The following is a 24,868-nucleotide window of genomic DNA, read 5'->3' as shown; positions in this document are numbered from 1 at the left end:
TGCGCCAAGGAAGGGTGGTAGGAACTCCTTGAAAGTAACGAAACACTGCGAATCGACAGATGCGCACTTGAAATGCGTCAGAGCCTACTGTTTTGTAGGAGCGCAAAATTCCAAAAACTAAATAATTAAATAAAAAACTAAAAAAACAGAAAATCAACTGTTCTGGTACGATCACCGACGATAAGCAACAACGTTAGTATTCGGATCGGTGACCGCCAGGGAACTCTGGAAAATAGGGCTGGCAGGGGTAGCCAAAAAATGAAGACAGACAAAGTGTCTCTAGAAATAACAAGAGTATGACACGACAGGACTGTTCTGAATTACGCCAGGGCTTATAGTTTTGTAGCAGTGCACAATTGCATATTTGTAAACAAAAATTTATCTTTCGCCGCTAGAAGAGATGGATGCTTTGTCGAACCGCCTGTGTCTTGTGTCCGTGTTTTCGCACCTTTCCATGGCACGGCAGAGAGCTGCTCTAGTAGCTCCGAACGGCCGCACACGGCGCCTCGCACACGCCGGTCAGTCCGGCGCCAGTCTCGCAGTTGTTTCTCGTGCTTGTGCTGTCATATGGACCACGACCCGAGCGGCAGCGAGCGGCAGTCGAGCAAAGTCGGGACAAGTCGGGACGGAAGGGGACAGCCGAGAATGCACCATACGAATTACGCAAATATCTGGAAGCGCGACGCGTGTCAGGCAGGTGAGAACGCTTCCCTCGGTCCAGCAGGACACTGCCACACCCAGCGCAGTCCACCCGCCGCCCGGCCGCGCGCAAGACCTGCGCTGGATAACAATAACAAGGTGCGTCTCCCGCGAGTGTCGAGGTGGAAGGACGTGCTTTGCGTCAAATGTGCCACCGAAAATGGCGATTGCGTGTGTTGGGAGGAGAGGCGAAGCATTCTTCTGCCGTGCGGCTACAGTACAAGGACGCCAACGGCCATACCATGTTGAATACACCGGTTCTCGTCCGATCACCGAAGTTAAGCATCATCGGGCCCGGTTAGTACTTGGATGGGTGACCGCCTGGGAACACCGGGTGCTGTTGGCTCTCTCTCTTCTTTTAAATTTCATGTCACTACACCTGGCAGCCCTCTTTTCATACTAACTCTCAGGTGCGACAAAGATGCACCCACACGCATTTTAAAATACTGTATTAAACGTAAGATGCGAAATTACAGAAATGAACTCAGTTTGAGCAAGAATGCGCCAAGGAAGGGTGGTAGGAACTCCTTGAAAGTAACGAAACACTGCGAATCGACAGATGCGCACTTGAAATGCGTCAGAGCCTACTGTTTTGTAGGAGCGCAAAATTCCAAAAACTAAATAATTAAATAAAAAACTAAAAAAAACAGAAAATCAACTGTTCTGGTACTATCACCGACGATAAGCAACAACGTTAGTATTCGGATCGGTGACCGCCAGGGAACTCTGGAAAATAGGGCTGGCAGGGGTAGCCAAAAAATGAAGACAGACAAAGTGTCTCTAGAAATAACAAGAGTATGACACGACAGGACTGTTCTGAATTACGTCAGGGCTTATAGTTTTGTAGCAGTGCACAATTGCATATTTGTAAACAAAAATTTATCTTTCGCCGCTAGAAGAGATGGATGCTTTGTCGAACCGCCTGTGTCTTGTGTCCGTGTTTTCGCACCTTTCCATGGCACGGCACAGAGCTGCTCTAGTAGCTCCGAACGGCCGCACACGGCGCCTCGCACACGCCGGTCAGTCCGGCGCCAGTCTCGCAGTTGTTTCTCGTGCTTGTGCTGTCATATGGACCACGACCCGAGCGGCAGCGAGCGGCAGTCGAGCAAAGTCGGGCCAAGTCGGGACGGAAGGGGACAGCCGAGAATGCACCGTGCGAATTACGCAAATATCTGGAAGCGCGACGCGTGTCAGGCAGGTGAGAACGCTTCCCTCGGTCCAGCAGGACACTGCCACACCCAGCGCAGTCCACCCGCCGCCCGGCCGCGCGCAAGACCTGCGCTGGATAACAATAACAAGGTGCGTCTCCCGCGAGTGTCGAGGTGGAAGGACGTGCTTTGCGTCAAATGTGCCACCGAAAATGGCGATTGCGTGTGTTGGGAGGAGAGGCGAAGCATTCTTCTGCCGTGCGGCTACAGTACAAGGACGCCAACGGCCATACCATGTTGAATACACCGGTTCTCGTCCGATCACCGAAGTTAAGCATCATCGGGCCCGGTTAGTACTTGGATGGGTGACCGCCTGGGAACACCGGGTGCTGTTGGCTCTCTCTCTTCTTTTAAATTTCATGTCACTACACCTGGCAGCCCTCTTTTCATACTAACTCTCAGGTGCGACAAAGATGCACCCACACGCATTTTAAAATACTGTATTAAACGTAAGATGCGAAATTACAGAAATGAACTCAGTTTGAGCAAGAATGCGCCAAGGAAGGGTGGTAGGAACTCCTTGAAAGTAACGAAACACTGCGAATCGACAGATGCGCACTTGAAATGCGTCAGAGCCTACTGTTTTGTAGGAGCGCAAAATTCCAAAAACTAAATAATTAAATAAAAAACTAAAAAAACAGAAAATCAACTGTTCTGGTACGATCACCGACGATAAGCAACAACGTTAGTATTCGGATCGGTGACCGCCAGGGAACTCTGGAAAATAGGGCTGGCAGGGGTAGCCAAAAAATGAAGACAGACAAAGTGTCTCTAGAAATAACAAGAGTATGACACGACAGGACTGTTCTGAATTACGTCAGGGCTTATAGTTTTGTAGCAGTGCACAATTGCATATTTGTAAACAAAAATTTATCTTTCGCCGCTAGAAGAGATGGATGCTTTGTCGAACCGCCTGTGTCTTGTGTCCGTGTTTTCGCACCTTTCCATGGCACGGCAGAGAGCTGTTCTAGTAGCTCCGAACGGCCGCACACGGCGCCTCGCACACGCCGGTCAGTCCGGCGCCAGTCTCGCAGTTGTTTCTCGTGCTTGTGCTGTCATATGGACCACGACCCGAGCGGCAGCGAGCGGCAGTCGAGCAAAGTCGGGCCAAGTCGGGACGGAAGGGGACAGCCGAGAATGCACCGTGCGAATTACGCAAATATCTGGAAGCGCGACGCGTGTCAGGCAGGTGAGAACGCTTCCCTCGGTCCAGCAGGACACTGCCACACCCAGCGCAGTCCACCCGCCGCCCGGCCGCGCGCAAGACCTGCGCTGGATAACAATAACAAGGTGCGTCTCCCGCGAGTGTCGAGGTGGAAGGACGTGCTTTGCGTCAAATGTGCCACCGAAAATGGCGATTGCGTGTGTTGGGAGGAGAGGCGAAGCATTCTTCTGCCGTGCGGCTACAGTACAAGGACGCCAACGGCCATACCATGTTGAATACACCGGTTCTCGTCCGATCACCGAAGTTAAGCATCATCGGGCCCGGTTAGTACTTGGATGGGTGACCGCCTGGGAACACCGGGTGCTGTTGGCTCTCTCTCTTCTTTTAAATTTCATGTCACTACACCTGGCAGCCCTCTTTTCATACTAACTCTCAGGTGCGACAAAGATGCACCCACACGCATTTTAAAATACTGTATTAAACGTAAGATGCGAAATTACAGAAATGAACTCAGTTTGAGCAAGAATGCGCCAAGGAAGGGTGGTAGGAACTCCTTGAAAGTAACGAAACACTGCGAATCGACAGATGCGCACTTGAAATGCGTCAGAGCCTACTGTTTTGTAGGAGCGCAAAATTCCAAAAACTAAATAATTAAATAAAAAACTAAAAAAACAGAAAATCAACTGTTCTGGTACGATCACCGACGATAAGCAACAACGTTAGTATTCGGATCGGTGACCGCCAGGGAACTCTGGAAAATAGGGCTGGCAGGGGTAGCCAAAAAATGAAGACAGACAAAGTGTCTCTAGAAATAACAAGAGTATGACACGACAGGACTGTTCTGAATTACGTCAGGGCTTATAGTTTTGTAGCAGTGCACAATTGCATATTTGTAAACAAAAATTTATCTTTCGCCGCTAGAAGAGATGGATGCTTTGTCGAACCGCCTGTGTCTTGTGTCCGTGTTTTCGCACCTTTCCATGGCACGGCACAGAGCTGCTCTAGTAGCTCCGAACGGCTGCACACGGCGCCTCGCACACGCCGGTCAGTCCGGCGCCAGTCTCGCAGTTGTTTCTCGTGCTTGTGCTGTCATATGGACCACGACCCGAGCGGCAGCGAGCGGCAGTCGAGCAAAGTCGGGACAAGTCGGGACGGAAGGGGACAGCCGAGAATGCACCACACGAATTACGCAAATATCTGGAAGCGCGACGCGTGTCAGGCAGGTGAGAACGCTTCCCTCGGTCCAGCAGGACACTGCCACACCCAGCGCAGTCCACCCGCCGCCCGGCCGCGCGCAAGACCTGCGCTGGATAACAATAACAAGGTGCGTCTCCCGCGAGTGTCGAGGTGGAAGGACGTGCTTTGCGTCAAATGTGCCACCGAAAATGGCGATTGCGTGTGTTGGGAGGAGAGGCGAAGCATTCTTCTGCCGTGCGGCTACAGTACAAGGACGCCAACGGCCATACCATGTTGAATACACCGGTTCTCGTCCGATCACCGAAGTTAAGCATCATCGGGCCCGGTTAGTACTTGGATGGGTGACCGCCTGGGAACACCGGGTGCTGTTGGCTCTCTCTCTTCTTTTAAATTTCATGTCACTACACCTGGCAGCCCTCTTTTCATACTAACTCTCAGGTGCGACAAAGATGCACCCACACGCATTTTAAAATACTGTATTAAACGTAAGATGCGAAATTACAGAAATGAACTCAGTTTGAGCAAGAATGCGCCAAGGAAGGGTGGTAGGAACTCCTTGAAAGTAACGAAACACTGCGAATCGACAGATGCGCACTTGAAATGCGTCAGAGCCTACTGTTTTGTAGGAGCGCAAAATTCCAAAAACTAAATAATTAAATAAAAAACTAAAAAAACAGAAAATCAACTGTTCTGGTACGATCACCGACGATAAGCAACAACGTTAGTATTCGGATCGGTGACCGCCAGGGAACTCTGGAAAATAGGGCTGGCAGGGGTAGCCAAAAAATGAAGACAGACAAAGTGTCTCTAGAAATAACAAGAGTATGACACGACAGGACTGTTCTGAATTACGTCAGGGCTTATAGTTTTGTAGCAGTGCACAATTGCATATTTGTAAACAAAAATTTATCTTTCGCCGCTAGAAGAGATGGATGCTTTGTCGAACCGCCTGTGTCTTGTGTCCGTGTTTTCGCACCTTTCCATGGCACGGCACAGAGCTGCTCTAGTAGCTCCGAACGGCCGCACACGGCGCCTCGCACACGCCGGTCAGTCCGGCGCCAGTCTCGCAGTTGTTTCTCGTGCTTGTGCTGTCATATGGACCACGACCCGAGCGGCAGCGAGCGGCAGTCGAGCAAAGTCGGGCCAAGTCGGGACGGAAGGGGACAGCCGAGAATGCACCGTGCGAATTACGCAAATATCTGGAAGCGCGACGCGTGTCAGGCAGGTGAGAACGCTTCCCTCGGTCCAGCAGGACACTGCCACACCCAGCGCAGTCCACCCGCCGCCCGGCCGCGCGCAAGACCTGCGCTGGATAACAATAACAAGGTGCGTCTCCCGCGAGTGTCGAGGTGGAAGGACGTGCTTTGCGTCAAATGTGCCACCGAAAATGGCGATTGCGTGTGTTGGGAGGAGAGGCGAAGCATTCTTCTGCCGTGCGGCTACAGTACAAGGACGCCAACGGCCATACCATGTTGAATACACCGGTTCTCGTCCGATCACCGAAGTTAAGCATCATCGGGCCCGGTTAGTACTTGGATGGGTGACCGCCTGGGAACACCGGGTGCTGTTGGCTCTCTCTCTTCTTTTAAATTTCATGTCACTACACCTGGCAGCCCTCTTTTCATACTAACTCTCAGGTGCGACAAAGATGCACCCACACGCATTTTAAAATACTGTATTAAACGTAAGATGCGAAATTACAGAAATGAACTCAGTTTGAGCAAGAATGCGCCAAGGAAGGGTGGTAGGAACTCCTTGAAAGTAACGAAACACTGCGAATCGACAGATGCGCACTTGAAATGCGTCAGAGCCTACTGTTTTGTAGGAGCGCAAAATTCCAAAAACTAAATAATTAAATAAAAAACTAAAAAAACAGAAAATCAACTGTTCTGGTACGATCACCGACGATAAGCAACAACGTTAGTATTCGGATCGGTGACCGCCAGGGAACTCTGGAAAATAGGGCTGGCAGGGGTAGCCAAAAAATGAAGACAGACAAAGTGTCTCTAGAAATAACAAGAGTATGACACGACAGGACTGTTCTGAATTACGCCAGGGCTTATAGTTTTGTAGCAGTGCACAATTGCATATTTGTAAACAAAAATTTATCTTTCGCCGCTAGAAGAGATGGATGCTTTGTCGAACCGCCTGTGTCTTGTGTCCGTGTTTTCGCACCTTTCCATGGCACGGCAGAGAGCTGCTCTAGTAGCTCCGAACGGCCGCACACGGCGCCTCGCACACGCCGGTCAGTCCGGCGCCAGTCTCGCAGTTGTTTCTCGTGCTTGTGCTGTCATATGGACCACGACCCGAGCGGCAGCGAGCGGCAGTCGAGCAAAGTCGGGCCAAGTCGGGACGGAAGGGGACAGCCGAGAATGCACCGTGCGAATTACGCAAATATCTGGAAGCGCGACGCGTGTCAGGCAGGTGAGAACGCTTCCCTCGGTCCAGCAGGACACTGCCACACCCAGCGCAGTCCACCCGCCGCCCGGCCGCGCGCAAGACCTGCGCTGGATAACAATAACAAGGTGCGTCTCCCGCGAGTGTCGAGGTGGAAGGACGTGCTTTGCGTCAAATGTGCCACCGAAAATGGCGATTGCGTGTGTTGGGAGGAGAGGCGAAGCATTCTTCTGCCGTGCGGCTACAGTACAAGGACGCCAACGGCCATACCATGTTGAATACACCGGTTCTCGTCCGATCACCGAAGTTAAGCATCATCGGGCCCGGTTAGTACTTGGATGGGTGACCGCCTGGGAACACCGGGTGCTGTTGGCTCTCTCTCTTCTTTTAAATTTCATGTCACTACACCTGGCAGCCCTCTTTTCATACTAACTCTCAGGTGCGACAAAGATGCACCCACACGCATTTTAAAATACTGTATTAAACGTAAGATGCGAAATTACAGAAATGAACTCAGTTTGAGCAAGAATGCGCCAAGGAAGGGTGGTAGGAACTCCTTGAAAGTAACGAAACACTGCGAATCGACAGATGCGCACTTGAAATGCGTCAGAGCCTACTGTTTTGTAGGAGCGCAAAATTCCAAAAACTAAATAATTAAATAAAAAACTAAAAAAACAGAAAATCAACTGTTCTGGTACGATCACCGACGATAAGCAACAACGTTAGTATTCGGATCGGTGACCGCCAGGGAACTCTGGAAAATAGGGCTGGCAGGGGTAGCCAAAAAATGAAGACAGACAAAGTGTCTCTAGAAATAACAAGAGTATGACACGACAGGACTGTTCTGAATTACGTCAGGGCTTATAGTTTTGTAGCAGTGCACAATTGCATATTTGTAAACAAAAATTTATCTTTCGCCGCTAGAAGAGATGGATGCTTTGTCGAACCGCCTGTGTCTTGTGTCCGTGTTTTCGCACCTTTCCATGGCACGGCACAGAGCTGCTCTAGTAGCTCCGAACGGCCGCACACGGCGCCTCGCACACGCCGGTCAGTCCGGCGCCAGTCTCGCAGTTGTTTCTCGTGCTTGTGCTGTCATATGGACCACGACCCGAGCGGCAGCGAGCGGCAGTCGAGCAAAGTCGGGCCAAGTCGGGACGGAAGGGGACAGCCGAGAATGCACCGTGCGAATTACGCAAATATCTGGAAGCGCGACGCGTGTCAGGCAGGTGAGAACGCTTCCCTCGGTCCAGCAGGACACTGCCACACCCAGCGCAGTCCACCCGCCGCCCGGCCGCGCGCAAGACCTGCGCTGGATAACAATAACAAGGTGCGTCTCCCGCGAGTGTCGAGGTGGAAGGACGTGCTTTGCGTCAAATGTGCCACCGAAAATGGCGATTGCGTGTGTTGGGAGGAGAGGCGAAGCATTCTTCTGCCGTGCGGCTACAGTACAAGGACGCCAACGGCCATACCATGTTGAATACACCGGTTCTCGTCCGATCACCGAAGTTAAGCATCATCGGGCCCGGTTAGTACTTGGATGGGTGACCGCCTGGGAACACCGGGTGCTGTTGGCTCTCTCTCTTCTTTTAAATTTCATGTCACTACACCTGGCAGCCCTCTTTTCATACTAACTCTCAGGTGCGACAAAGATGCACCCACACGCATTTTAAAATACTGTATTAAACGTAAGATGCGAAATTACAGAAATGAACTCAGTTTGAGCAAGAATGCGCCAAGGAAGGGTGGTAGGAACTCCTTGAAAGTAACGAAACACTGCGAATCGACAGATGCGCACTTGAAATGCGTCAGAGCCTACTGTTTTGTAGGAGCGCAAAATTCCAAAAACTAAATAATTAAATAAAAAACTAAAAAAACAGAAAATCAACTGTTCTGGTACGATCACCGACGATAAGCAACAACGTTAGTATTCGGATCGGTGACCGCCAGGGAACTCTGGAAAATAGGGCTGGCAGGGGTAGCCAAAAAATGAAGACAGACAAAGTGTCTCTAGAAATAACAAGAGTATGACACGACAGGACTGTTCTGAATTACGCCAGGGCTTATAGTTTTGTAGCAGTGCACAATTGCATATTTGTAAACAAAAATTTATCTTTCGCCGCTAGAAGAGATGGATGCTTTGTCGAACCGCCTGTGTCTTGTGTCCGTGTTTTCGCACCTTTCCATGGCACGGCAGAGAGCTGCTCTAGTAGCTCCGAACGGCCGCACACGGCGCCTCGCACACGCCGGTCAGTCCGGCGCCAGTCTCGCAGTTGTTTCTCGTGCTTGTGCTGTCATATGGACCACGACCCGAGCGGCAGCGAGCGGCAGTCGAGCAAAGTCGGGCCAAGTCGGGACGGAAGGGGACAGCCGAGAATGCACCGTGCGAATTACGCAAATATCTGGAAGCGCGACGCGTGTCAGGCAGGTGAGAACGCTTCCCTCGGTCCAGCAGGACACTGCCACACCCAGCGCAGTCCACCCGCCGCCCGGCCGCGCGCAAGACCTGCGCTGGATAACAATAACAAGGTGCGTCTCCCGCGAGTGTCGAGGTGGAAGGACGTGCTTTGCGTCAAATGTGCCACCGAAAATGGCGATTGCGTGTGTTGGGAGGAGAGGCGAAGCATTCTTCTGCCGTGCGGCTACAGTACAAGGACGCCAACGGCCATACCATGTTGAATACACCGGTTCTCGTCCGATCACCGAAGTTAAGCATCATCGGGCCCGGTTAGTACTTGGATGGGTGACCGCCTGGGAACACCGGGTGCTGTTGGCTCTCTCTCTTCTTTTAAATTTCATGTCACTACACCTGGCAGCCCTCTTTTCATACTAACTCTCAGGTGCGACAAAGATGCACCCACACGCATTTTAAAATACTGTATTAAACGTAAGATGCGAAATTACAGAAATGAACTCAGTTTGAGCAAGAATGCGCCAAGGAAGGGTGGTAGGAACTCCTTGAAAGTAACGAAACACTGCGAATCGACAGATGCGCACTTGAAATGCGTCAGAGCCTACTGTTTTGTAGGAGCGCAAAATTCCAAAAACTAAATAATTAAATAAAAAACTAAAAAAACAGAAAATCAACTGTTCTGGTACGATCACCGACGATAAGCAACAACGTTAGTATTCGGATCGGTGACCGCCAGGGAACTCTGGAAAATAGGGCTGGCAGGGGTAGCCAAAAAATGAAGACAGACAAAGTGTCTCTAGAAATAACAAGAGTATGACACGACAGGACTGTTCTGAATTACGTCAGGGCTTATAGTTTTGTAGCAGTGCACAATTGCATATTTGTAAACAAAAATTTATCTTTCGCCGCTAGAAGAGATGGATGCTTTGTCGAACCGCCTGTGTCTTGTGTCCGTGTTTTCGCACCTTTCCATGGCACGGCACAGAGCTGCTCTAGTAGCTCCGAACGGCCGCACACGGCGCCTCGCACACGCCGGTCAGTCCGGCGCCAGTCTCGCAGTTGTTTCTCGTGCTTGTGCTGTCATATGGACCACGACCCGAGCGGCAGCGAGCGGCAGTCGAGCAAAGTCGGGACAAGTCGGGACGGAAGGGGACAGCCGAGAATGCACCACACGAATTACGCAAATATCTGGAAGCGCGACGCGTGTCAGGCAGGTGAGAACGCTTCCCTCGGTCCAGCAGGACACTGCCACACCCAGCGCAGTCCACCCGCCGCCCGGCCGCGCGCAAGACCTGCGCTGGATAACAATAACAAGGTGCGTCTCCCGCGAGTGTCGAGGTGGAAGGACGTGCTTTGCGTCAAATGTGCCACCGAAAATGGCGATTGCGTGTGTTGGGAGGAGAGGCGAAGCATTCTTCTGCCGTGCGGCTACAGTACAAGGACGCCAACGGCCATACCATGTTGAATACACCGGTTCTCGTCCGATCACCGAAGTTAAGCATCATCGGGCCCGGTTAGTACTTGGATGGGTGACCGCCTGGGAACACCGGGTGCTGTTGGCTCTCTCTCTTCTTTTAAATTTCATGTCACTACACCTGGCAGCCCTCTTTTCATACTAACTCTCAGGTGCGACAAAGATGCACCCACACGCATTTTAAAATACTGTATTAAACGTAAGATGCGAAATTACAGAAATGAACTCAGTTTGAGCAAGAATGCGCCAAGGAAGGGTGGTAGGAACTCCTTGAAAGTAACGAAACACTGCGAATCGACAGATGCGCACTTGAAATGCGTCAGAGCCTACTGTTTTGTAGGAGCGCAAAATTCCAAAAACTAAATAATTAAATAAAAAACTAAAAAAACAGAAAATCAACTGTTCTGGTACGATCACCGACGATAAGCAACAACGTTAGTATTCGGATCGGTGACCGCCAGGGAACTCTGGAAAATAGGGCTGGCAGGGGTAGCCAAAAAATGAAGACAGACAAAGTGTCTCTAGAAATAACAAGAGTATGACACGACAGGACTGTTCTGAATTACGTCAGGGCTTATAGTTTTGTAGCAGTGCACAATTGCATATTTGTAAACAAAAATTTATCTTTCGCCGCTAGAAGAGATGGATGCTTTGTCGAACCGCCTGTGTCTTGTGTCCGTGTTTTCGCACCTTTCCATGGCACGGCACAGAGCTGCTCTAGTAGCTCCGAACGGCCGCACACGGCGCCTCGCACACGCCGGTCAGTCCGGCGCCAGTCTCGCAGTTGTTTCTCGTGCTTGTGCTGTCATATGGACCACGACCCGAGCGGCAGCGAGCGGCAGTCGAGCAAAGTCGGGACAAGTCGGGACGGAAGGGGACAGCCGAGAATGCACCACACGAATTACGCAAATATCTGGAAGCGCGACGCGTGTCAGGCAGGTGAGAACGCTTCCCTCGGTCCAGCAGGACACTGCCACACCCAGCGCAGTCCACCCGCCGCCCGGCCGCGCGCAAGACCTGCGCTGGATAACAATAACAAGGTGCGTCTCCCGCGAGTGTCGAGGTGGAAGGACGTGCTTTGCGTCAAATGTGCCACCGAAAATGGCGATTGCGTGTGTTGGGAGGAGAGGCGAAGCATTCTTCTGCCGTGCGGCTACAGTACAAGGACGCCAACGGCCATACCATGTTGAATACACCGGTTCTCGTCCGATCACCGAAGTTAAGCATCATCGGGCCCGGTTAGTACTTGGATGGGTGACCGCCTGGGAACACCGGGTGCTGTTGGCTCTCTCTCTTCTTTTAAATTTCATGTCACTACACCTGGCAGCCCTCTTTTCATACTAACTCTCAGGTGCGACAAAGATGCACCCACACGCATTTTAAAATACTGTATTAAACGTAAGATGCGAAATTACAGAAATGAACTCAGTTTGAGCAAGAATGCGCCAAGGAAGGGTGGTAGGAACTCCTTGAAAGTAACGAAACACTGCGAATCGACAGATGCGCACTTGAAATGCGTCAGAGCCTACTGTTTTGTAGGAGCGCAAAATTCCAAAAACTAAATAATTAAATAAAAAACTAAAAAAACAGAAAATCAACTGTTCTGGTACGATCACCGACGATAAGCAACAACGTTAGTATTCGGATCGGTGACCGCCAGGGAACTCTGGAAAATAGGGCTGGCAGGGGTAGCCAAAAAATGAAGACAGACAAAGTGTCTCTAGAAATAACAAGAGTATGACACGACAGGACTGTTCTGAATTACGCCAGGGCTTATAGTTTTGTAGCAGTGCACAATTGCATATTTGTAAACAAAAATTTATCTTTCGCCGCTAGAAGAGATGGATGCTTTGTCGAACCGCCTGTGTCTTGTGTCCGTGTCTTCGCACCTTTCCATGGCACGGCACAGAGCTGCTCTAGTAGCTCCGAACGGCCGCACACGGCGCCTCGCACACGCCGGTCAGTCCGGCGCCAGTCTCGCAGTTGTTTCTCGTGCTTGTGCTGTCATATGGACCACGACCCGAGCGGCAGCGAGCGGCAGTCGAGCAAAGTCGGGACAAGTCGGGACGGAAGGGGACAGCCGAGAATGCACCATACGAATTACGCAAATATCTGGAAGCGCGACGCGTGTCAGGCAGGTGAGAACGCTTCCCTCGGTCCAGCAGGACACTGCCACACCCAGCGCAGTCCACCCGCCGCCCGGCCGCGCGCAAGACCTGCGCTGGATAACAATAACAAGGTGCGTCTCCCGCGAGTGTCGAGGTGGAAGGACGTGCTTTGCGTCAAATGTGCCACCGAAAATGGCGATTGCGTGTGTTGGGAGGAGAGGCGAAGCATTCTTCTGCCGTGCGGCTACAGTACAAGGACGCCAACGGCCATACCATGTTGAATACACCGGTTCTCGTCCGATCACCGAAGTTAAGCATCATCGGGCCCGGTTAGTACTTGGATGGGTGACCGCCTGGGAACACCGGGTGCTGTTGGCTCTCTCTCTTCTTTTAAATTTCATGTCACTACACCTGGCAGCCCTCTTTTCATACTAACTCTCAGGTGCGACAAAGATGCACCCACACGCATTTTAAAATACTGTATTAAACGTAAGATGCGAAATTACAGAAATGAACTCAGTTTGAGCAAGAATGCGCCAAGGAAGGGTGGTAGGAACTCCTTGAAAGTAACGAAACACTGCGAATCGACAGATGCGCACTTGAAATGCGTCAGAGCCTACTGTTTTGTAGGAGCGCAAAATTCCAAAAACTAAATAATTAAATAAAAAACTAAAAAAACAGAAAATCAACTGTTCTGGTACGATCACCGACGATAAGCAACAACGTTAGTATTCGGATCGGTGACCGCCAGGGAACTCTGGAAAATAGGGCTGGCAGGGGTAGCCAAAAAATGAAGACAGACAAAGTGTCTCTAGAAATAACAAGAGTATGACACGACAGGACTGTTCTGAATTACGTCAGGGCTTATAGTTTTGTAGCAGTGCACAATTGCATATTTGTAAACAAAAATTTATCTTTCGCCGCTAGAAGAGATGGATGCTTTGTCGAACCGCCTGTGTCTTGTGTCCGTGTTTTCGCACCTTTCCATGGCACGGCACAGAGCTGCTCTAGTAGCTCCGAACGGCCGCACACGGCGCCTCGCACACGCCGGTCAGTCCGGCGCCAGTCTCGCAGTTGTTTCTCGTGCTTGTGCTGTCATATGGACCACGACCCGAGCGGCAGCGAGCGGCAGTCGAGCAAAGTCGGGACAAGTCGGGACGGAAGGGGACAGCCGAGAATGCACCACACGAATTACGCAAATATCTGGAAGCGCGACGCGTGTCAGGCAGGTGAGAACGCTTCCCTCGGTCCAGCAGGACACTGCCACACCCAGCGCAGTCCACCCGCCGCCCGGCCGCGCGCAAGACCTGCGCTGGATAACAATAACAAGGTGCGTCTCCCGCGAGTGTCGAGGTGGAAGGACGTGCTTTGCGTCAAATGTGCCACCGAAAATGGCGATTGCGTGTGTTGGGAGGAGAGGCGAAGCATTCTTCTGCCGTGCGGCTACAGTACAAGGACGCCAACGGCCATACCATGTTGAATACACCGGTTCTCGTCCGATCACCGAAGTTAAGCATCATCGGGCCCGGTTAGTACTTGGATGGGTGACCGCCTGGGAACACCGGGTGCTGTTGGCTCTCTCTCTTCTTTTAAATTTCATGTCACTACACCTGGCAGCCCTCTTTTCATACTAACTCTCAGGTGCGACAAAGATGCACCCACACGCATTTTAAAATACTGTATTAAACGTAAGATGCGAAATTACAGTAATGAACTCAGTTTGAGCAAGAATGCGCCAAGGAAGGGTGGTAGGAACTCCTTGAAAGTAACGAAACACTGCGAATCGACAGATGCGCACTTGAAATGCGTCAGAGCCTACTGTTTTGTAGGAGCGCAAAATTCCAAAAACTAAATAATTAAATAAAAAACTAAAAAAACAGAAAATCAACTGTTCTGGTACGATCACCGACGATAAGCAACAACGTTAGTATTCGGATCGGTGACCGCCAGGGAACTCTGGAAAATAGGGCTGGCAGGGGTAGCCAAAAAATGAAGACAGACAAAGTGTCTCTAGAAATAACAAGAGTATGACACGACAGGACTGTTCTGAATTACGTCAGGGCTTATAGTTTTGTAGCAGTGCACAATTGCATATTTGTAAACAAAAATTTATCTTTCGCCGCTAGAAGAGATGGATGCTTTGTCGAACCGCCTGTGTCTTGTGTCCGTGTTTTCGCACCTTTCCATGGCACGGCACAGAGCTGCTCTAGTAGCTCCGAACGGCCGCACACGGCGCCTCGCACACGCCGGTCAGTCCGGCGCCAGTCTCGCAGTTGTTTCTCGTGCTTGTGCTGTCATATGGACCACGACCCGAGCGGCAGCGAGCGGCAGTCGAGCAAAGTCGGGCCAAGTCGGGACGGAAGGGGACAGCCGAGAATGCACCGTGCGAATTACGCAAATATCTGGAAGCGCGACGCGTGTCAGGCAGGTGAGAACGCTTCCCTCGGTCCAGCAGGACACTGCCACACCCAGCGCAGTCCACCCGCCGCCCGGCCGCGCGCAAGACCTGCGCTGGATAACAATAACAAGGTGCGTCTCCCGCGAGTGTCGAGGTGGAAGGACGTGCTTTGCGTCAAATGTGCCACCGAAAATGGCGATTGCGTGTGTTGGGAGGAGAGGCGAAGCATTCTTCTGCCGTGCGGCTACAGTACAAGGACGCCAACGGCCATACCATGTTGAATACACCGGTTCTCGTCCGATCACCGAAGTTAAGCATCATCGGGCCCGGTTAGTACTTGGATGGGTGACCGCCTGGGAACACCGGGTGCTGTTGGCTCTCTCTCTTCTTTTAAATTTCATGTCACTACACCTGGCAGCCCTCTTTTCATACTAACTCTCAGGTGCGACAAAGATGCACCCACACGCATTTTAAAATACTGTATTAAACGTAAGATGCGAAATTACAGAAATGAACTCAGTTTGAGCAAGAATGCGCCAAGGAAGGGTGGTAGGAACTCCTTGAAAGTAACGAAACACTGCGAATCGACAGATGCGCACTTGAAATGCGTCAGAGCCTACTGTTTTGTAGGAGCGCAAAATTCCAAAAACTAAATAATTAAATAAAAAACTAAAAAAACAGAAAATCAACTGTTCTGGTACGATCACCGACGATAAGCAACAACGTTAGTATTCGGATCGGTGACCGCCAGGGAACTCTGGAAAATAGGGCTGGCAGGGGTAGCCAAAAAATGAAGACAGACAAAGTGTCTCTAGAAATAACAAGAGTATGACACGACAGGACTGTTCTGAATTACGCCAGGGCTTATAGTTTTGTAGCAGTGCACAATTGCATATTTGTAAACAAAAATTTATCTTTCGCCGCTAGAAGAGATGGATGCTTTGTCGAACCGCCTGTGTCTTGTGTCCGTGTTTTCGCACCTTTCCATGGCACGGCAGAGAGCTGCTCTAGTAGCTCCGAACGGCCGCACACGGCGCCTCGCACACGCCGGTCAGTCCGGCGCCAGTCTCGCAGTTGTTTCTCGTGCTTGTGCTGTCATATGGACCACGACCCGAGCGGCAGCGAGCGGCAGTCGAGCAAAGTCGGGACAAGTCGGGACGGAAGGGGACAGCCGAGAATGCACCATACGAATTACGCAAATATCTGGAAGCGCGACGCGTGTCAGGCAGGTGAGAACGCTTCCCTCGGTCCAGCAGGACACTGCCACACCCAGCGCAGTCCACCCGCCGCCCGGCCGCGCGCAAGACCTGCGCTGGATAACAATAACAAGGTGCGTCTCCCGCGAGTGTCGAGGTGGAAGGACGTGCTTTGCGTCAAATGTGCCACCGAAAATGGCGATTGCGTGTGTTGGGAGGAGAGGCGAAGCATTCTTCTGCCGTGCGGCTACAGTACAAGGACGCCAACGGCCATACCATGTTGAATACACCGGTTCTCGTCCGATCACCGAAGTTAAGCATCATCGGGCCCGGTTAGTACTTGGATGGGTGACCGCCTGGGAACACCGGGTGCTGTTGGCTCTCTCTCTTCTTTTAAATTTCATGTCACTACACCTGGCAGCCCTCTTTTCATACTAACTCTCAGGTGCGACAAAGATGCACCCACACGCATTTTAAAATACTGTATTAAACGTAAGATGCGAAATTACAGAAATGAACTCAGTTTGAGCAAGAATGCGCCAAGGAAGGGTGGTAGGAACTCCTTGAAAGTAACGAAACACTGCGAATCGACAGATGCGCACTTGAAATGCGTCAGAGCCTACTGTTTTGTAGGAGCGCAAAATTCCAAAAACTAAATAATTAAATAAAAAACTAAAAAAACAGAAAATCAACTGTTCTGGTACGATCACCGACGATAAGCAACAACGTTAGTATTCGGATCGGTGACCGCCAGGGAACTCTGGAAAATAGGGCTGGCAGGGGTAGCCAAAAAATGAAGACAGACAAAGTGTCTCTAGAAATAACAAGAGTATGACACGACAGGACTGTTCTGAATTACGTCAGGGCTTATAGTTTTGTAGCAGTGCACAATTGCATATTTGTAAACAAAAATTTATCTTTCGCCGCTAGAAGAGATGGATGCTTTGTCGAACCGCCTGTGTCTTGTGTCCGTGTTTTCGCACCTTTCCATGGCACGGCACAGAGCTGCTCTAGTAGCTCCGAACGGCCGCACACGGCGCCTCGCACACGCCGGTCAGTCCGGCGCCAGTCTCGCAGTTGTTTCTCGTGCTTGTGCTGTCATATGGACCACGACCCGAGCGGCAGCGAGCGGCAGTCGACCAAAGTCGGGCCAAGTCGGGACGGAAGGGGACAGCCGAGAATGCACCACACGAATTACGCAAATATCTGGAAGCGCGACGCGTGTCAGGCAGGTGAGAACGCTTCCCTCGGTCCAGCAGGACACTGCCACACCCAGCGCAGTCCACCCGCCGCCCGGCCGCGCGCAAGACCTGCGCTGGATAACAATAACAAGGTGCGTCTCCCGCGAGTGTCGAGGTGGAAGGACGTGCTTTGCGTCAAATGTGCCACCGAAAATGGCGATTGCGTGTGTTGGGAGGAGAGGCGAAGCATTCTTCTGCCGTGCGGCTACAGTACAAGGACGCCAACGGCCATACCATGTTGAATACACCGGTTCTCGTCCGATCACCGAAGTTAAGCATCATCGGGCCCGGTTAGTACTTGGATGGGTGACCGCCTGGGAACACCGGGTGCTGTTGGCTCTCTCTCTTCTTTTAAATTTCATGTCACTACACCTGGCAGCCCTCTTTTCATACTAACTCTCAGGTGCGACAAAGATGCACCCACACGCATTTTAAAATACTGTATTAAACGTAAGATGCGAAATTACAGTAATGAACTCAGTTTGAGCAAGAATGCGCCAAGGAAGGGTGGTAGGAACTCCTTGAAAGTAACGAAACACTGCGAATCGACAGATGCGCACTTGAAATGCGTCAGAGCCTACTGTTTTGTAGGAGCGCAAAATTCCAAAAACTAAATAATTAAATAAAAAACTAAAAAAACAGAAAATCAACTGTTCTGGTACGATCACCGACGATAAGCAACAACGTTAGTATTCGGATCGGTGACCGCCCGGGAACTCTGGAAAATAGGGCTGGCAGGGGTAGCCAAAAAATGAAGACAGACAAAGTGTCTCTAGAAATAACAAGAGTATGACACGACAGGACTGTTCTGAATTACGTCAGGGCTTATAGTTTTGTAGCAGTGCACAATTGCATATTTGTAAACAAAAATTTATCTTTCGCCGCTAGAAGAGATGGATGCTTTGTCGAACCGCCTGTGTCTTGTGTCCGTGTTTTCGCACCTTTCCATGGCACGGCACAGAGCTGCTCTAGTAGCTCCGAACGGCCGCACACGGCGCCTCGCACACGCCGGTCAGTCCGGCGCCAGTCTCGCAGTTGTTTCTCGTGCTTGTGCTGTCATATGGACCACGACCCGAGCGGCAGCGAGCGGCAGTCGAGCAAAGTCGGGACAAGTCGGGACGGAAGGGGACAGCCGAGAATGCACCATACGAATTACGCAAATATCTGGAAGCGCGACGCGTGTCAGGCAGGTGAGAACGCTTCCCTCGGTCCAGCAGGACACTGCCACACCCAGCGCAGTCCACCCGCCGCCCGGCCGCGCGCAAGACCTGCGCTGGATAACAATAACAAGGTGCGTCTCCCGCGAGTGTCGAGGTGGAAGGACGTGCTTTGCGTCAAATGTGCCACCGAAAATGGCGATTGCGTGTGTTGGGAGGAGAGGCGAAGCATTCTTCTGCCGTGCGGCTACAGTACAAGGACGCCAACGGCCATACCATGTTGAATACACCGGTTCTCGTCCGATCACCGAAGTTAAGCATCATCGGGCCCGGTTAGTACTTGGATGGGTGACCGCCTGGGAACACCGGGTGCTGTTGGCTCTCTCTCTTCTTTTAAATTTCATGTCACTACACCTGGCAGCCCTCTTTTCATACTAACTCTCAGGTGCGACAAAGATGCACCCACACGCATTTTAAAATACTGTATTAAACGTAAGATGCGAAATTACAGTAATGAACTCAGTTTGAGCAAGAATGCGCCAAGGAAGGGTGGTAGGAACTCCTTGAAAGTAACGAAACACTGCGAATCGACAGATGCGCACTTGAAATGCGTCAGAGCCTACTGTTTTGTAGGAGCGCAAAATTCCAAAAACTAAATAATTAAATAAAAAACTAAAAAAACAGAAAATCAACTGTTCTGGTACGATCACCGACGATAAGCAACAACGTTAGTATTCGGATCGGTGACCGCCAGGGAACTCTGGAAAATAGGGCTGGCAGGGGTAGCCAAAAAATGAAGACAGACAAAGTGTCTCTAGAAATAACAAGAGTATGACACGACAGGACTGTTCTGAATTACGCCAGGGCTTATAGTTTTGTAGCAGTGCACAATTGCATATTTGTAAACAAAAATTTATCTTTCGCCGCTAGAAGAGATGGATGCTTTGTCGAACCGCCTGTGTCTTGTGTCCGTGTTTTCGCACCTTTCCATGGCACGGCAGAGAGCTGCTCTAGTAGCTCCGAACGGCCGCACACGGCGCCTCGCACACGCCGGTCAGTCCGGCGCCAGTCTCGCAGTTGTTTCTCGTGCTTGTGCTGTCATATGGACCACGACCCGAGCGGCAGCGAGCGGCAGTCGAGCAAAGTCGGGACAAGTCGGGACGGAAGGGGACAGCCGAGAATGCACCATACGAATTACGCAAATATCTGGAAGCGCGACGCGTGTCAGGCAGGTGAGAACGCTTCCCTCGGTCCAGCAGGACACTGCCACACCCAGCGCAGTCCACCCGCCGCCCGGCCGCGCGCAAGACCTGCGCTGGATAACAATAACAAGGTGCGTCTCCCGCGAGTGTCGAGGTGGAAGGACGTGCTTTGCGTCAAATGTGCCACCGAAAATGGCGATTGCGTGTGTTGGGAGGAGAGGCGAAGCATTCTTCTGCCGTGCGGCTACAGTACAAGGACGCCAACGGCCATACCATGTTGAATACACCGGTTCTCGTCCGATCACCGAAGTTAAGCATCATCGGGCCCGGTTAGTACTTGGATGGGTGACCGCCTGGGAACACCGGGTGCTGTTGGCTCTCTCTCTTCTTTTAAATTTCATGTCACTACACCTGGCAGCCCTCTTTTCATACTAACTCTCAGGTGCGACAAAGATGCACCCACACGCATTTTAAAATACTGTATTAAACGTAAGATGCGAAATTACAGAAATGAACTCAGTTTGAGCAAGAATGCGCCAAGGAAGGGTGGTAGGAACTCCTTGAAAGTAACGAAACACTGCGAATCGACAGATGCGCACTTGAAATGCGTCAGAGCCTACTGTTTTGTAGGAGCGCAAAATTCCAAAAACTAAATAATTAAATAAAAAACTAAAAAAACAGAAAATCAACTGTTCTGGTACGATCACCGACGATAAGCAACAACGTTAGTATTCGGATCGGTGACCGCCAGGGAACTCTGGAAAATAGGGCTGGCAGGGGTAGCCAAAAAATGAAGACAGACAAAGTGTCTCTAGAAATAACAAGAGTATGACACGACAGGACTGTTCTGAATTACGTCAGGGCTTATAGTTTTGTAGCAGTGCACAATTGCATATTTGTAAACAAAAATTTATCTTTCGCCGCTAGAAGAGATGGATGCTTTGTCGAACCGCCTGTGTCTTGTGTCCGTGTTTTCGCACCTTTCCATGGCACGGCACAGAGCTGCTCTAGTAGCTCCGAACGGCCGCACACGGCGCCTCGCACACGCCGGTCAGTCCGGCGCCAGTCTCGCAGTTGTTTCTCGTGCTTGTGCTGTCATATGGACCACGACCCGAGCGGCAGCGAGCGGCAGTCGACCAAAGTCGGGCCAAGTCGGGACGGAAGGGGACAGCCGAGAATGCACCACACGAATTACGCAAATATCTGGAAGCGCGACGCGTGTCAGGCAGGTGAGAACGCTTCCCTCGGTCCAGCAGGACACTGCCACACCCAGCGCAGTCCACCCGCCGCCCGGCCGCGCGCAAGACCTGCGCTGGATAACAATAACAAGGTGCGTCTCCCGCGAGTGTCGAGGTGGAAGGACGTGCTTTGCGTCAAATGTGCCACCGAAAATGGCGATTGCGTGTGTTGGGAGGAGAGGCGAAGCATTCTTCTGCCGTGCGGCTACAGTACAAGGACGCCAACGGCCATACCATGTTGAATACACCGGTTCTCGTCCGATCACCGAAGTTAAGCATCATCGGGCCCGGTTAGTACTTGGATGGGTGACCGCCTGGGAACACCGGGTGCTGTTGGCTCTCTCTCTTCTTTTAAATTTCATGTCACTACACCTGGCAGCCCTCTTTTCATACTAACTCTCAGGTGCGACAAAGATGCACCCACACGCATTTTAAAATACTGTATTAAACGTAAGATGCGAAATTACAGTAATGAACTCAGTTTGAGCAAGAATGCGCCAAGGAAGGGTGGTAGGAACTCCTTGAAAGTAACGAAACACTGCGAATCGACAGATGCGCACTTGAAATGCGTCAGAGCCTACTGTTTTGTAGGAGCGCAAAATTCCAAAAACTAAATAATTAAATAAAAAACTAAAAAAACAGAAAATCAACTGTTCTGGTACGATCACCGACGATAAGCAACAACGTTAGTATTCGGATCGGTGACCGCCAGGGAACTCTGGAAAATAGGGCTGGCAGGGGTAGCCAAAAAATGAAGACAGACAAAGTGTCTCTAGAAATAACAAGAGTATGACACGACAGGACTGTTCTGAATTACGTCAGGGCTTATAGTTTTGTAGCAGTGCACAATTGCATATTTGTAAACAAAAATTTATCTTTCGCCGCTAGAAGAGATGGATGCTTTGTCGAACCGCCTGTGTCTTGTGTCCGTGTTTTCGCACCTTTCCATGGCACGGCACAGAGCTGCTCTAGTAGCTCCGAACGGCCGCACACGGCGCCTCGCACACGCCGGTCAGTCCGGCGCCAGTCTCGCAGTTGTTTCTCGTGCTTGTGCTGTCATATGGACCACGACCCGAGCGGCAGCGAGCGGCAGTCGAGCAAAGTCGGGACAAGTCGGGACGGAAGGGGACAGCCGAGAATGCACCATACGAATTACGCAAATATCTGGAAGCGCGACGCGTGTCAGGCAGGTGAGAACGCTTCCCTCGGTCCAGCAGGACACTGCCACACCCAGCGCAGTCCACCCGCCGCCCGGCCGCGCGCAAGACCTGCGCTGGATAACAATAACAAGGTGCGTCTCCCGCGAGTGTCGAGGTGGAAGGACGTGCTTTGCGTCAAATGTGCCACCGAAAATGGCGATTGCGTGTGTTGGGAGGAGAGGCGAAGCATTCTTCTGCCGTGCGGCTACAGTACAAGGACGCCAACGGCCATACCATGTTGAATACACCGGTTCTCGTCCGATCACCGAAGTTAAGCATCATCGGGCCCGGTTAGTACTTGGATGGGTGACCGCCTGGGAACACCGGGTGCTGTTGGCTCTCTCTCTTCTTTTAAATTTCATGTCACTACACCTGGCAGCCCTCTTTTCATACTAACTCTCAGGTGCGACAAAGATGCACCCACACGCATTTTAAAATACTGTATTAAACGTAAGATGCGAAATTACAGAAATGAACTCAGTTTGAGCAAGAATGCGCCAAGGAAGGGTGGTAGGAACTCCTTGAAAGTAACGAAACACTGCGAATCGACAGATGCGCACTTGAAATGCGTCAGAGCCTACTGTTTTGTAGGAGCGCAAAATTCCAAAAACTAAATAATTAAATAAAAAACTAAAAAAACAGAAAATCAACTGTTCTGGTACGATCACCGACGATAAGCAACAACGTTAGTATTCGGATCGGTGACCGCCAGGGAACTCTGGAAAATAGGGCTGGCAGGGGTAGCCAAAAAATGAAGACAGACAAAGTGTCTCTAGAAATAACAAGAGTATGACACGACAGGACTGTTCTGAATTACGTCAGGGCTTATAGTTTTGTAGCAGTGCACAATTGCATATTTGTAAACAAAAATTTATCTTTCGCCGCTAGAAGAGATGGATGCTTTGTCGAACCGCCTGTGTCTTGTGTCCGTGTTTTCGCACCTTTCCATGGCACGGCACAGAGCTGCTCTAGTAGCTCCGAACGGCCGCACACGGCGCCTCGCACACGCCGGTCAGTCCGGCGCCAGTCTCGCAGTTGTTTCTCGTGCTTGTGCTGTCATATGGACCACGACCCGAGCGGCAGCGAGCGGCAGTCGAGCAAAGTCGGGACAAGTCGGGACGGAAGGGGACAGCCGAGAATGCACCATACGAATTACGCAAATATCTGGAAGCGCGACGCGTGTCAGGCAGGTGAGAACGCTTCCCTCGGTCCAGCAGGACACTGCCACACCCAGCGCAGTCCACCCGCCGCCCGGCCGCGCGCAAGACCTGCGCTGGATAACAATAACAAGGTGCGTCTCCCGCGAGTGTCGAGGTGGAAGGACGTGCTTTGCGTCAAATGTGCCACCGAAAATGGCGATTGCGTGTGTTGGGAGGAGAGGCGAAGCATTCTTCTGCCGTGCGGCTACAGTACAAGGACGCCAACGGCCATACCATGTTGAATACACCGGTTCTCGTCCGATCACCGAAGTTAAGCATCATCGGGCCCGGTTAGTACTTGGATGGGTGACCGCCTGGGAACACCGGGTGCTGTTGGCTCTCTCTCTTCTTTTAAATTTCATGTCACTACACCTGGCAGCCCTCTTTTCATACTAACTCTCAGGTGCGACAAAGATGCACCCACACGCATTTTAAAATACTGTATTAAACGTAAGATGCGAAATTACAGAAATGAACTCAGTTTGAGCAAGAATGCGCCAAGGAAGGGTGGTAGGAACTCCTTGAAAGTAACGAAACACTGCGAATCGACAGATGCGCACTTGAAATGCGTCAGAGCCTACTGTTTTGTAGGAGCGCAAAATTCCAAAAACTAAATAATTAAATAAAAAACTAAAAAAACAGAAAATCAACTGTTCTGGTACGATCACCGACGATAAGCAACAACGTTAGTATTCGGATCGGTGACCGCCAGGGAACTCTGGAAAATAGGGCTGGCAGGGGTAGCCAAAAAATGAAGACAGACAAAGTGTCTCTAGAAATAACAAGAGTATGACACGACAGGACTGTTCTGAATTACGTCAGGGCTTATAGTTTTGTAGCAGTGCACAATTGCATATTTGTAAACAAAAATTTATCTTTCGCCGCTAGAAGAGATGGATGCTTTGTCGAACCGCCTGTGTCTTGTGTCCGTGTTTTCGCACCTTTCCATGGCACGGCACAGAGCTGCTCTAGTAGCTCCGAACGGCCGCACACGGCGCCTCGCACACGCCGGTCAGTCCGGCGCCAGTCTCGCAGTTGTTTCTCGTGCTTGTGCTGTCATATGGACCACGACCCGAGCGGCAGCGAGCGGCAGTCGAGCAAAGTCGGGACAAGTCGGGACGGAAGGGGACAGCCGAGAATGCACCATACGAATTACGCAAATATCTGGAAGCGCGACGCGTGTCAGGCAGGTGAGAACGCTTCCCTCGGTCCAGCAGGACACTGCCACACCCAGCGCAGTCCACCCGCCGCCCGGCCGCGCGCAAGACCTGCGCTGGATAACAATAACAAGGTGCGTCTCCCGCGAGTGTCGAGGTGGAAGGACGTGCTTTGCGTCAAATGTGCCACCGAAAATGGCGATTGCGTGTGTTGGGAGGAGAG

General features: G+C 51.1%; 20 non-coding genes across 20 annotated transcripts; all 20 read left to right on the top strand.

Annotated features, from left to right (window-relative positions):
• Window positions 1-926: 926 nt before the first annotated feature.
• Window positions 927-1,045, top strand: LOC126274002 (5S ribosomal RNA). Its single transcript, XR_007549834.1, has one exon. It is a non-coding gene; the product is annotated as a 5S ribosomal RNA (ribosomal RNA).
• A 1,081-nt stretch (window positions 1,046-2,126) lies between these two features.
• On the top strand, window positions 2,127-2,245 carry LOC126274001 (5S ribosomal RNA). The gene has a single exon (XR_007549833.1). It is a non-coding gene; the product is annotated as a 5S ribosomal RNA (ribosomal RNA).
• Window positions 2,246-3,325: 1,080 nt separating this feature from the next.
• Window positions 3,326-3,444, top strand: LOC126273999 (5S ribosomal RNA). The gene has a single exon (XR_007549831.1). It is a non-coding gene; the product is annotated as a 5S ribosomal RNA (ribosomal RNA).
• Window positions 3,445-4,524: 1,080 nt separating this feature from the next.
• Window positions 4,525-4,643, top strand: LOC126273998 (5S ribosomal RNA). Its single transcript, XR_007549830.1, has one exon. It is a non-coding gene; the product is annotated as a 5S ribosomal RNA (ribosomal RNA).
• Window positions 4,644-5,723: 1,080 nt separating this feature from the next.
• On the top strand, window positions 5,724-5,842 carry LOC126273997 (5S ribosomal RNA). Its single transcript, XR_007549829.1, has one exon. It is a non-coding gene; the product is annotated as a 5S ribosomal RNA (ribosomal RNA).
• Window positions 5,843-6,922: 1,080 nt separating this feature from the next.
• LOC126273996 (5S ribosomal RNA) lies at window positions 6,923-7,041 on the top strand. Its single transcript, XR_007549828.1, has one exon. It is a non-coding gene; the product is annotated as a 5S ribosomal RNA (ribosomal RNA).
• A 1,080-nt stretch (window positions 7,042-8,121) lies between these two features.
• LOC126273995 (5S ribosomal RNA) lies at window positions 8,122-8,240 on the top strand. The gene has a single exon (XR_007549827.1). It is a non-coding gene; the product is annotated as a 5S ribosomal RNA (ribosomal RNA).
• Window positions 8,241-9,320: 1,080 nt separating this feature from the next.
• LOC126273993 (5S ribosomal RNA) lies at window positions 9,321-9,439 on the top strand. Its single transcript, XR_007549825.1, has one exon. It is a non-coding gene; the product is annotated as a 5S ribosomal RNA (ribosomal RNA).
• A 1,080-nt stretch (window positions 9,440-10,519) lies between these two features.
• Window positions 10,520-10,638, top strand: LOC126273992 (5S ribosomal RNA). The gene has a single exon (XR_007549824.1). It is a non-coding gene; the product is annotated as a 5S ribosomal RNA (ribosomal RNA).
• A 1,080-nt stretch (window positions 10,639-11,718) lies between these two features.
• LOC126273991 (5S ribosomal RNA) lies at window positions 11,719-11,837 on the top strand. Its single transcript, XR_007549823.1, has one exon. It is a non-coding gene; the product is annotated as a 5S ribosomal RNA (ribosomal RNA).
• Window positions 11,838-12,917: 1,080 nt separating this feature from the next.
• On the top strand, window positions 12,918-13,036 carry LOC126273990 (5S ribosomal RNA). The gene has a single exon (XR_007549822.1). It is a non-coding gene; the product is annotated as a 5S ribosomal RNA (ribosomal RNA).
• Window positions 13,037-14,116: 1,080 nt separating this feature from the next.
• LOC126273989 (5S ribosomal RNA) lies at window positions 14,117-14,235 on the top strand. Its single transcript, XR_007549821.1, has one exon. It is a non-coding gene; the product is annotated as a 5S ribosomal RNA (ribosomal RNA).
• Window positions 14,236-15,315: 1,080 nt separating this feature from the next.
• On the top strand, window positions 15,316-15,434 carry LOC126273988 (5S ribosomal RNA). The gene has a single exon (XR_007549820.1). It is a non-coding gene; the product is annotated as a 5S ribosomal RNA (ribosomal RNA).
• A 1,080-nt stretch (window positions 15,435-16,514) lies between these two features.
• LOC126273987 (5S ribosomal RNA) lies at window positions 16,515-16,633 on the top strand. The gene has a single exon (XR_007549819.1). It is a non-coding gene; the product is annotated as a 5S ribosomal RNA (ribosomal RNA).
• A 1,080-nt stretch (window positions 16,634-17,713) lies between these two features.
• On the top strand, window positions 17,714-17,832 carry LOC126273986 (5S ribosomal RNA). Its single transcript, XR_007549818.1, has one exon. It is a non-coding gene; the product is annotated as a 5S ribosomal RNA (ribosomal RNA).
• Window positions 17,833-18,912: 1,080 nt separating this feature from the next.
• On the top strand, window positions 18,913-19,031 carry LOC126273985 (5S ribosomal RNA). The gene has a single exon (XR_007549817.1). It is a non-coding gene; the product is annotated as a 5S ribosomal RNA (ribosomal RNA).
• Window positions 19,032-20,111: 1,080 nt separating this feature from the next.
• LOC126273984 (5S ribosomal RNA) lies at window positions 20,112-20,230 on the top strand. Its single transcript, XR_007549816.1, has one exon. It is a non-coding gene; the product is annotated as a 5S ribosomal RNA (ribosomal RNA).
• A 1,080-nt stretch (window positions 20,231-21,310) lies between these two features.
• LOC126273982 (5S ribosomal RNA) lies at window positions 21,311-21,429 on the top strand. Its single transcript, XR_007549814.1, has one exon. It is a non-coding gene; the product is annotated as a 5S ribosomal RNA (ribosomal RNA).
• A 1,080-nt stretch (window positions 21,430-22,509) lies between these two features.
• LOC126273981 (5S ribosomal RNA) lies at window positions 22,510-22,628 on the top strand. Its single transcript, XR_007549813.1, has one exon. It is a non-coding gene; the product is annotated as a 5S ribosomal RNA (ribosomal RNA).
• A 1,080-nt stretch (window positions 22,629-23,708) lies between these two features.
• Window positions 23,709-23,827, top strand: LOC126273980 (5S ribosomal RNA). The gene has a single exon (XR_007549812.1). It is a non-coding gene; the product is annotated as a 5S ribosomal RNA (ribosomal RNA).
• Window positions 23,828-24,868: the final 1,041 nt, after the last annotated feature.

Source organism: Schistocerca gregaria, chromosome 5 (genome assembly GCF_023897955.1).
Source record: "Schistocerca gregaria isolate iqSchGreg1 chromosome 5, iqSchGreg1.2, whole genome shotgun sequence".
NCBI classification, from domain to species: domain Eukaryota; kingdom Metazoa; phylum Arthropoda; class Insecta; order Orthoptera; family Acrididae; genus Schistocerca; species Schistocerca gregaria.
The sequence above is the reverse complement of the archived record's forward strand: the minus strand, read 5'-3'. Positions and strand labels throughout refer to the sequence as shown.